The following is a 12,286-nucleotide window of genomic DNA, read 5'->3' as shown; positions in this document are numbered from 1 at the left end:
CTGGCTGCTGCTTTAGAAATGACATTCACTCTCATCTATCCAACAGCTGTTTATGGAAGATCTACTAGACACTAGACACTTTTACTTTCTGAGCATAGCTTGGAGACTTAGACGAGAGGCCTAATGGGTACTGCCATAAAACTTAGGGGAGATAAAACCAAAGCACAAAGAAAACATACTTACACAGTAATAACGTCACAATCAAGACCATACTGGCCAATGGGATCAAGAGAAATTGGAGTTGGGGACAGTAGTTTGGATGTGGTTGATAGGAATGCCATGTAAGACAACATTTTTCTTGGTATGATATAACTTGAGAATGACAGGAAGGGAGAAACCCATAACCCCAAGGGGGCATTACAGGTGGACATGGAGGTGAGACCAGCTAACATGGGGGCCAAAAATAGGACCAAGTTTGATGCTGATTACAGTCACAATTAAGACCAGTAAGAATGGCAGTGTGATCCCAGAAAGGCAATGTGAGTTGTCTTTCAATGACGTTCTCAAAATCTTTTTCTCAGAGAGGCATCCCCCAAAGAGAGTTTAATACTTTAACACTGAAATCCAGCAACCCATACATCAAGATTCAAGCTCTATAACTTCAGGATTTTTTTTTTAATAAAATTAAATTGAAGCACAGCCAAACTGATTCACTTAAAGGTGGTCTGTGGCTTCCTTTGTACCAAGGAATGTGTGAATCATTAGATCTGAGATTCTATGGCCCACAAAGCTGAAGTTACACCTGTACTACGTAGAAAAATAATTTCTGCTCCCTTTCCTGTTGATACGTACAATTGCCCATTTCTGACTGGTTACTGTCCTCTCCCATCTTTTCTGCTGTTAAGCTCTGTGTGTGAGTGTCTGCCCATCTCTCTTCATATTATATTCTTAATGTCACAGACAGCTACAGTAGGTTTTCAGTGGAGTGAATCGAAAAGGTCAGGCCACCCCTAGCCTTCTAACTTCAATACAAGGATGTAGGAGTAACCCAACTACAATAGACCTTAGCTGACTAACTGATATGTTGGAGCACACAGTGTTCTGCTAGTGCCTAACATAGATACTCCAATACTGGTTTCTCTCCAATTTGAGGAAGGTCAATCCAGGTATGGCCTCATCTATTGACACCATTGGGTTATTGGCTATCCTTTCCTGTGAATCTCATAAGATTAATACATGCTACAGTTGACAAGAATCAAAATCCATTACTATGTATTTTCCACAAAAGCAGAAGGTTTGGGGCCATTCCTAAGATTACCAGACTCATTAGAACAATTGACCATGATAGTGATATAAATGGATTCATATATACAAGCCTGAAGAGTTGAATACAAAATATGAGAAAAGAGTTGGGAAAGTGCAAGACACTGAGCTACACATTGAAGAATGAACTCGCTTTCATTGGAAGTAAATGGAGCAGTAGTTGATGACTGGCTACATATTGCCAAAGGTTCATGTTTCAAGGAGCCACTTGTTCATCCTGGCTGACCAGAACCAAAATAATCACACAAGAACTATATTAATTAAAACACTGCTTGGGCCATTAGCTCTAGCTTCACAATGGCCAACTCCCACATCTTAATCTAACCCATCTCTATTAATCTGTGAATCACCATGAGGTCGTGGCCTACTAGCAAAGTTTCAGTGCATCTATTTCCAGCGGCAGATCATGGGGGTCTCTGACTCACCTTTCTCCCAGCATTCAGTTCAGTTCTCCCTTGCCTACCTAAGTTCTGCCCTATCCACAGGCCAAGACAGCACACAGAGGGGACTCCCACATCAGATTCAGGATCATTTTGGCAATCCTTTGGGGAAGATGTGGCTAAAAATAAATGTCACACTGTGGCACTGACTCAAGAATCATATTACACACTGTCATGGGTCCACCAAGCAGGATGAACTGGCTCTGCATTACTGAAACCTGGGCTTCTCGGAACTCAATGGCTAGAAAGTTCCTTAAAGGAGTTTTTTATTCCCTGTCTACCAAAGTGTGGCCTCATAAATATCATGCTACAAGCGGTAATTAATGGTGGGTAGATTCATCTGCTACTCAACTTTCTAATTAAAACTATACTTGTGTTCACTGTTGGGACTGGGGAACTAAGAAACTGGGGCATTCAGCTGCAAGCTCAGTCATCACATATGTGCCCATGTGTAGAGAAATCAAATCAGTTTCTTAGTGTGTCCCTTGGTCTTCCTTTATTGTTTACAGAGAAAAATTAACAGACTTAAAGGCTCGCCAGCATCAGAAAGCAAACACTATGATTTAGGGGTTTTCAAACTTCCTTGGTTCACAAATTCTCAGTAACACTTTGGTTTTTGCTGCATTTGACAGCCCCATGCCAATTTTAAGCCATTTTAAGATTTAGCTATGCCAAAAACAAAATCTTAATAATTCATGGCTTAAGAATGCAGTAACCTTTAAAAAGCACCAATAAATTAAGAGAAAATTCTTTGTTTAACTTTTAAATAACCACAGTTTTCAAATTTCTAGACACCTGAGTGACTGTGGGCTTCCAGACCTGAGAATGAGACTAGCCACTGCCACCTCATTTCCTGCTCTTTATTGATTTTTGTTACAGCTATCAATGATAGCCAGTTTCATAAAGATGTGACATCATCGAAAGAAATATGTTATAATCCTGTGTTGAAATATGAGCTACCACAAGCCAATAGTTTACAACAATCTGACAGATGCTCCATTTTGCTGTATTATCCTCATAAATTTCAAAACTGTGCATGTAATCCCAAGAGACATTTGATACATAGCAAATCAGAGCTCTATTTCTGGGTGGCCGCAAGTCCATTATGGTGTCAGATACCCATGTTGATTTTCTAGGAGATTGTTTTTCAACTGAGGGATGAGTAACTGCTTAAGCCTCATTTTTTGTTCATAAAAAAAATCAACTTCAATTCATTTCTCAAATCTCCAAGTATCTCTCTACCAAACCTATCAATTTGCTTCGTATTTAAAACACAAGGGAGGCAGTAAAGGGATGCTTGTGTAGGTAACCACTCATCCTCCGTAAATGAATTACATGCAAATAGTTTTGAGAGTCACCTTAAAAGTGGAAAGACATGGTTTCTTTCTCCCCATGTTTTCTGCTACCACACCCTTCATAGCACCTCTTACTTAACAAGTTTGCAACATGACCACTTTAGTATCCAACGTAGTTTGCACTGATAAAACACTGAGCAAAACCAACTTGAAGGGTAAAGGGTTTCTTTGGCTTATGGCTTATACTTCAGGCAGGAACCTGAAGGCAGGAACTGAAGCAGAGATCATGGAAGACTGTTGCTTACTGGTTTCTTACTCTTGGCTTGCTCAGCTGCCTTTCTTAGACAATCAAGCACCACCTTCCTAAGAATCATGCACAGTGGGCTGGTCCATCCCGCATCAACCATTAATCAAGAAAATGCCTTCACTGACTTACCTACAGACCAACCTGATGTAGGCAATTCCTCAAGTGAAATTTCTCCTTCCAGGATGACTCTAACTTGTATTACATCGGAGGGGGAAACAATATTGAAGGTAGCAAGCAAGAGAACATTAATTTAGAGCAACAGAAAGGAGATCACGAGAAATTGCTGAGTCATAAACAAATGGGGATTAAATAGTGAGGGGAAGCTGAAGTTACTAATTGAAGTCAAATGGATACAAAGTCATTATCATAAAAATAATTTAAGAACACTTTAGGGATGCCGGGCGGTGGTGGCGCACGCCTTTAATCCCAGCACTTGGGAGGCAGAGGCAGGCGGATCTCTGTGAGTTCAAGACCAGCCTGGTCTACAAGAGCTAGTTCCAGGACAGGCTCCAAAACCACAGAGAAACCCTGTCTCGAAAAACCAAAAAAAAAAAAAAAAAAAAAAAGAACACTTTAGGGTTAGCGCCATAGAAGGGTACTTGTCTAGCAGGACATTAGGCGTTGAGTTTTATACCTAGTATTATTTTTTAAAACCAGAGGTTGGAGGGATGGCTGAGTGACTAAGAGTGCTTGCTACTATTACAGAGAATCCTAGTTCAGTTCCCAGTACCCACTCCAGACACAAAGTATCCAATGCCCTCTTCTGGAACGCTGGGCACCTGCGCTCATGTGGCATACGCTCACACAGATGTACACACATACACATGAATAAAAGTAATTTAAAAATGGAAGGCAAGGTCAAGGTAAAAAGAAAAAAATTATGACTGTAAAATATCAAAAATTACACATATTTATATAAATGTGTACTGTGTAGGTATGCTAACAAAAGAACACACATGGATTTGATGTGTTTCTTTTTTAAACTGGTTTTAAGGTTAATACTGAGGTAACAGGTTTCATTATAGCATCCTTACACATACTTGTCAGTACAACTTGTTATAATTTGTTTCCCTCCTCCCTGTCCTCCCCTTATACCCTGAGCCCTCCCCCCAGGATAGTTCCCTTTTCCCCTAGGTAGTCTTACTTTTTTATTGCTTGAATTCTAGTTCCCACTCTAGTCCCTAACACTCCCTTAAGATCTTTTCTCCCTTCTCATGATCCCTCTTCCAGTTTCATGACCCCCAAACACACCACACCACACACACACACACACACACCATATACACAAAGACACACAGGTAAACATCATTTTAAATGTAGGTTTTGTATATGAAAGTAACCATGCAGTATTTGTCTTTCTGAGTATAGCTTACTTTGCTTAACAGAATGATTTTCAGTTTTGGTCATTTCCTTGCATTTGCTTTGACTTTTCTTTTCCTTGTTCCTGTTTATTTTTGAGATTTTAATTTAGCTACAACTTTTCTCCCATTCTTTTTCTCCCTCTATACCTTCCTATATAATCTACCTCATTCTCCTTCAAATTCATGGCCTCCATTTTTACTGCTATTGTTTGCATTTATTTATTTGTATATACATATATATTCCTAACTATAACCTCTTGGGTCCATATAATGTTATTTGTATGCATGTTTTCAGGTATAATCATTTGGTGCTGGACCACCAATTGATGTGCTCTTCCCTGGAGAAGACCATCTCTCCCATCCCCGGCTTTCCTTAGTTGCCTGTAGTTCTTTGTGTAGGGCTGCACCCCTTGGGCTTTTCCCCATCTACTTAGGCATGTCCTTTGGTGTCATCCTTGTTCAGTTCATATTTGGGAAGTCTTATTGCTGAAACTTTATGGGTATGGCTCCATGCGTTACTAAGAGACACAATCTCATTGCAAACTCCCTGATCCTCTGGCTCTTATAATCGTTCTGCAGTGTTCCCTGAGTATTAGGTGCTGGAGCATCAGGTAGATAGATCCACTGGGGACTTGGCTGTACAACTCTACATTTTAATTGATTATGGTTTTCTGTCATGGTCTCTGTATGCTACAAAAAGAAGTTTTCTTGATGACAAACAGAAGTTCAATTTTCTTTATGGGCACATTGTAAATATAAACCTTATTATTTATATTTTTATCTGCTGATGGATATCTGGGTTGTTCCATTTTCTGAATATTGTTGTTAGTACAACAATAAACATAAACATTCGAGAATCCCCATGATATGTTGACTTGGATTTTTACAGATGCATACTTCAGTGTCATAGTTGCACTTTGAGTGTTTTTAGGAGCCACCATGCTGGTTTCAGCAGTAGTGTCTGACACCATTGGCATGCCTACCACTAGTTGGTGGGAAAGGTTCCTCTTTCCACGCACCTTCATCAACATTTGTTATTTGTTTTCTTGCTGATAGAAGTTCTGCCTGGCAAATGGATTGATCTAGAAAACATCATATTGAGTGAGGTAACCCAGAAAGACAAATATCATATGTACTCATTCAATAGTGGATTTTAGACATAAAGCAAAGAAAACCAGCCTACAATTCACAATCCCAGAGAACCTAGACAACAATGAAGACTCTAAGAGAGACATACATGGATCTAATCTACATGAGAAGTAGAAAAAGACAAGATCTCCTGAGTAAATTGGGAGCATGGGGATCATGGGAGGGTTAAAGGGGAGGGAAAGGGAGAGGAAGGGAAGGAAGCAGAGAAAAATGTAGAGCTCAATAAAATCAATTTTAAAAATCCTAATAAAATAAAATAAAATCTGCCTGGGTTGCCTCAGACTGACCAAGGCAATTAATTTGCATTTTCTCTAACAGCTAAGGGTGACAAACACTTTTCCATTTTACTGACCATTTGTTCTTCCCTTCTGAGAACTGCCTATTCAGCTCAGAAGCTTGTTTACTGACAGCCTGTATTGTGGGGTTTGGTGTTGTCTTTTGCAATATTTTATATATAATAACAACTGCTTGATGTACTACCACCACCCCCCAACACACACACACACATTCTGCAGGCTACCTCTTGATTAGTGATCGTGTCTTTTTCTGTGCAAAAGTGTCTTAGTCCCATGCAATCCCATTTGGCAGTTCTCAAGATTATTTCCTGTGTCACTGGAATCCTATTCAGAAAATCCTCATCAAAGTCTCTATTCGGGAGTGTTTTGTATATGTTTTCCTCTACAAGACTCATAGTTCCAGGCCTTACATTAAGTCTTTGATCCATTTTAATAGAGTCTCATGTAGGGTAAGAGACACGGGTCTAGTTTCATTCTTCTGTGTATGGAAATCCAGTTTCCCGTCAGTTAAAGAGACCGTCTCTTCTCCAATGAATATTTCTTTCAGGTTTGTCAAAATGAAGTGGTTGCAGCTGTGTACGGTTATTTCGGAGTCTTCATTCCATTAATCTACATATGCGCTTCTGTGCCAGTAACACTCTGTTTTATTTTGCTTTTTCCACTGTGCCGCATAATTTGAGATTGGGTATTGTGGTACCTCCACCGGTGAGGGTTGCTTTAAGAATTCAAAGCCTTTGTGCATCCTTATTCATTTAAAGATTATTTTATTTTTCTGATTCTGTGAAGAATGCCATTGTAATTTTCATGGGGTTACACTGAAGTCTGTAGCTTGCTTTCATTAATGTAGTCATTTTCACAACATTAATTCTGCTGAGTATGACCTCAAGAAGTTTCCATCTTTTACTGTCTTCTTCAATTTCTTTCTATAGAATCTTGGGGTTGCTCTGCAGAGGTACCACACAGTTAGCTTTATCCCCAGGTATTGTTCAAGCTATTGTGCATGGGATTTTCTCCTCTGATTTCTTTCTCGATTCATTCATTATTAGCATAGAGAACATGTTGATTCTGTATGTTGTTATTATGTCCTGCTACCTTGCTGCAAGTGTTCATCAGGTCTGAGAATTTTCTGGTGATATCTTTAGAGTCCTTCAAGTATAAGATCTTGTCATCTGCGATTGAATAAGAAGAGAGGGAACAGCTTGTCTCACTCCAGGCTTTAGAGATTTCCCCATTTGCTATGTTTTTTGGCTACAGTTTTATCGGACTCAGTCTTTATTGTGCTGAGGTATGCCCCTTCTGCTCCTGGTTTCTTCAGTGCTTTGAACTTTATTGAAGGCTCTTCTGCATCAATTGATATGATTGTGTGATTTATATTTTATTCATGTAATAACTCACACTTGTGATTTTAGTGTGAAGAACAAAACTCACATCCCTGGAATGAATCTAATTTGATCATGGTATATAATCTTCATAATATATATATATATATATTCTTTAAAACTGCCATGTGCTGTATTCTGCATGACAGTTTACCCTGCAGCCCTTTTCATAATTTTCTGTGGACCCACCGAATCCTCTGACATCCAGCTTGAAGTCTTTTATTTTAAATAACCCATTTGTACCACTGCTACCTATTGGGAGTTGGAATAGCCACTGGAGTGTAGTCAGTCTGCCAGGGTCCACACACTGAAAGAAAAACTCACTCTATGTTCATCAGGAAAAGTGATCTATAATATTCCTGCTTCATTCTATGATCACACTACAGAGAAACCCTGTCTCTAAAAACCAAAAAAAAAAAAAAAAAAAAAAAAAAGTACTATAATGAGCAGGGAAATGGTTGCATATGCCTTTAATGTCAGCACTCAGGAGGCAGAAGCAGGCAGATGGCCATGAGCTGAAGGGTCAGCCTGGTTTGTAGAGTGAATTCCAGGACAGCCTGGGTGGTTACACAGAAACTCTGTCTCAAAAAACCAAAACAAAACAAATTTCAAAAAAAAAAAAAAAAAGGAAGCTCCCTACTTCGTATACTAACTTTAAAAATAATCAGAAAGGGGCTAAGAAGTTTCAGTGGATATTGGTGCCTTTCGTCAAGCCTAAGTTTGTGAGCACAGTCCCCAAGATCCACATGGGAAAAAAAGAATTGACACCCACAGGTTGTCCTCTGACATCCAAACACATCCTCACATTACATACATACATACATACATATGTACATATGTACACATGTACACACACAAATAAAATATAAATAATAAAATAAATCATTTGTCTTGTTTTGTTCTTTAAACAAGGAATAAGAAAGTTTTTGTTCTGAAGCTAGAGAAGCAAATAGATCCATTCTTGAAGAATAGCAGTCAGCGCCTATAAACTTGTGTTTTACCCATCATGGCTTGTCTTGCTTATGCTCACTTCTCAGGGGACTATGATTTTATATAGAACCTTTTAAGTGCATCAGCCTTTCATCTGCACTGTGTCTGTCAAACATGACAACAACCACCATCATGTCCCACCCTAAGACGAAGAGAAAATAAAAATGGCTTTAACACTGAATAATGATTCTAATTTCTTACCTGCCTTGATTTTCCTTAAATTAGTCTTTATTCCATCAGTATATGGAAAACCAAGATGTACACAAAACTTAATATTGGGCGTGCTTTGACAGTGATTAATCTGACACTACATTTTATATATTATTACCAATCTATTTAAGCCACTTCTAAAGATAATGAGTAAACTTACAGATTTAAAATTTTAGTAATTGTACCTGTATAGAACCTGAGAAAACAGAAGATCAATATTTGTGACTTTTGAATCTAAAAACAAAATTCTCTAGGTTGAACTTTTCAGTTCATGATAAATGGTAAGTGTGCATATCTCTGGGGAAAAGTTTAAATAGGACTTTCTTCCAAGGAGTCAGTAGAAACCCTAGGCTTCTGTGTGGAGTGCAGATGTACTGATAAGATTTATTTGAATTCAATTCAAATACAGAATTGATTTTCACTCCAAGCAGTTTTCTGAAAGGTACATTGTGGCTTTATTCAGTTAAACCTGTTGTAGCCCATGGTCCTCCGAGATGCTAACGGACCTGCCCCCAGCCTCTGTGTGTGTTGACTGAGCTCCTCTGGTGAAATGACTCTCAATCCCTTTCATACAGCAAACTAAGATGTTCTATGATGTATGCTATGTATGTTAAAACACGCTGATTCCTGGAGGCTGGAGGGCAAAGGATGTCCTGCCCTGGCTACCCCAAGGAAGCATTCATGCATACAGATTTCTGCATCAGGAGTGTTGCAGAAGGCTATCAAGAACTTCTCATGATAGTAAAAATAATAGGAAATCATAACATCCAAATAAACATGGATGCCTTCCTGTGACAAGCACGCAGCTTTTGTCAAAGCCTATGCCATGCTGATGGCCCCTGAGACATCACTGCCCCACTTGGCTGTGGCTTGTTACAGAGGGCTCAGCCACAGATCACAAATTTGCATCGCCATTAAGATTAGTTTCAACAGAAAAGCTGAAACTCTCTACAGACAACATTTTGGCCATTGACAAATTCTGGGCTTGTCAACAGATCCATGTACAAAAGTCAGCCTATCCCAGGTATGTTGTCATGCTTTCCCAAGACACCTGGCTGTCGATGAGTTCAGTGCAGACGCCATCACAGTGCTTTGAACTTTAGCTAGTCACTTTGGAATGTGTTTGTGATATTTCCAGTTGTCTGCATTCTGGAAATAGATCAAGTTACCAAGATTTTTCTCTCTGTTTCTTATTCAATTTGTCTGTGGTGTTGGTATCTGTCACTCAGATACTCATCAGGGCAAGGATTGCAAAGCTATATACTCACCCTCCTTGTGGCCAGCAGGACCTTGCTCGTTATTGACTCCAAAACCTTGGTGAGACAGACCATTCAAGTTTTTCTTTGAAGAATGAGATTCTGAAAAGCTCATGTAATAAACAATGTAAACACAGGGATGCAGAGAAGTTCCAGAGTTTATCTATAGGCAGTAAATAGTCTGAACATATAGGTATTTCTGTCAAGATGAGAGGGAGTGACAGGCTACAGACACATGGGATTTCTTGATCCATTTCTTCTGCTCTACACAAGCAAATGACTATCCCCATAATTCAAGAAAATATGTTCTTATTGTGTGCTGGTTAGTTTTTATCATCATAACACAAATTAGAGCCATAAAGGAAAGGTGAACCTCTGTTTAGGAATTACCACCATCAGATAGGCCTACAGGTAAGTCTATGGGGCATTTTCTTGATTAATGATTGGTGTGGGAGGGCCACCTTACAGCTGATGGTGCAACTTCTGGGCAGGAGGGCCAAGGTCAGTGGTTCTCAACCTGTGGGTTGTGACCCCTTTGGCAAACTCCTATCTCCAAAAATATTTACAATTAACAGTAGAAAAATCACAGTTATGAGGTAGCATCAAGAATAATTTCATAATTGGGCTGACTACAACCTGAGGAACTGTATTAAAGGGACTCAGCATTCGGAAGATTGAGAACACACTGTCCTAGGTGATATAGAGAAGCAAGCTGGGCAAGCCACATAAGCAGATCATGAAGTAGTCTTCGATAGCCTCTGCATCAGTTCCTGCCTTGAGTTCCTGCCTTGGCTTCCCCCAATGATGGACTGTCACCTGCAGTATGAAATAAGGCCTTTCCTCCACAAGTCGCTTTTGGTCAGTGTCTTATCACAATGACACTGAAGCAAACCAGAAAAGACTGTGTTTGTTGATTTAGTTACTTTTGAAAACATGGATAGAGCTTTTCGCCATCTTTCCTCCAGCCGGGTGGCAGCTCTCACCATGAAGATCGAGCTGTGCAGTTTCAACGGGCACAAGATCTGTCCCGGACACGGGCACTGCTACACCAGGAACGACGGGAGGGTTTTCCAGCTTCTTTATGCAAAATGCGAGTTCACATTCCTTTCCAAAAGGAATCCTCAGCAGATAAACTGCACTGCCTTCTACCGGAGAAAACACCAAAAAAGGGCAGTTGGGAGAAATTTAAGAGAAAAGAACCCGCACAGTCAAATTCCAGCGGCCCATCACAATCAGAAACCAGAAGTTAAGAAAGCACAGCAAGGCCATCAGGGTTGCCAAGGAAGCAAAAAAGGACAAGGCAGGCATCCAAGAAGACAGCAATGCCAAGGCCCCTACAAAAGCAGAACCTTAACAAAAGAATTTGAAGCCTGTGCTCACCGAGTTGGTGGAAAACGCTAACTTTGTAAATAAGAGTTTTGCATAAAGATCTATTTCTAACTCTAAAAAAGAAAAGAAAAGAAAATATGGAATAGATTACTTACATGAGATAATATTGGATTGGAAGTTACATAATTCTTTTCCCTCATTTTTATATTTGCTTTATCTTAGATATTCTGCTATATTTGAAATTTAAGTGTATAGAAAAACTTCTGCTTTCAACAATCATTTATTTGACCCCTTTTCATCAGTGTTAACACTTCTCTCTCCTCTGCCCTCTACAGGCCAAAGTTGTTTTTAATGTACTCCACTTTGGCCAAGAAGCATATTTGCTTATACTCTCCAATAGGCATCCAGGGCAGTAAATGTTTTCTTTCCTCAATTGCCTAAAAGCGGACTCCTTTTGCTGCAGTCAATATTTGGAAGTTCCCATCTCACCAATTTCCCCACTTTGCAGTGTCTAGATCACTTTCTCCATTATTGTATATGGCATAAATCCAGCCTAATGACTCATAAATACAGATTGTATATATAAGACTTCCTTTTATCACTTACCAAATTCATGGAGCCCCTCATTCTCTTTCTTAATCCATGCTATCTGCTCTATGGAACATTTACAGTGATATTCTAGAACTCTTGAAAATTGGTGGACCTGGTCATTCAAATTACCATTGTTACTACTAAGATCACCGTTGTTACTCAGATCCCAAGGTTCTTCCTTTCTCGAATTAAGCCATTATTTTACTTAAGAATACCTTGAAGTCACTACCTTGAAGTCATTTTCATAGAAAAGTTTTGCAAAACAGGAACAATGAACAAAAAGTCCATGAGTCACCCTGAAATTGTTTTCCAATGAAGTTGAAGCAGAGGGATTTTGTATTGCTGGCCCCAGCTGGCTGGGCATCTTACAAATGGCTGCTTTCAACACCCTATTTCTTGGAAAACTGCTCTGTTGCTATA

At 39.4% G+C, this 12,286-nt stretch overlaps 1 pseudogene; it reads left to right on the top strand.

Annotated features, from left to right (window-relative positions):
• Positions 1-10,930: 10,930 nt before the first annotated feature.
• LOC130874176 (60S ribosomal protein L24-like) lies at positions 10,931-11,372 on the top strand (annotated as a pseudogene).
• The last annotated feature ends 914 nt before the right edge of the window (positions 11,373-12,286 follow it).

This window comes from Chionomys nivalis, chromosome 5 (assembly GCF_950005125.1).
Source record: "Chionomys nivalis chromosome 5, mChiNiv1.1, whole genome shotgun sequence".
NCBI lineage: Eukaryota > Metazoa > Chordata > Mammalia > Rodentia > Cricetidae > Chionomys > Chionomys nivalis.
This window is presented reverse-complemented; position numbering and strand designations above follow the sequence as displayed.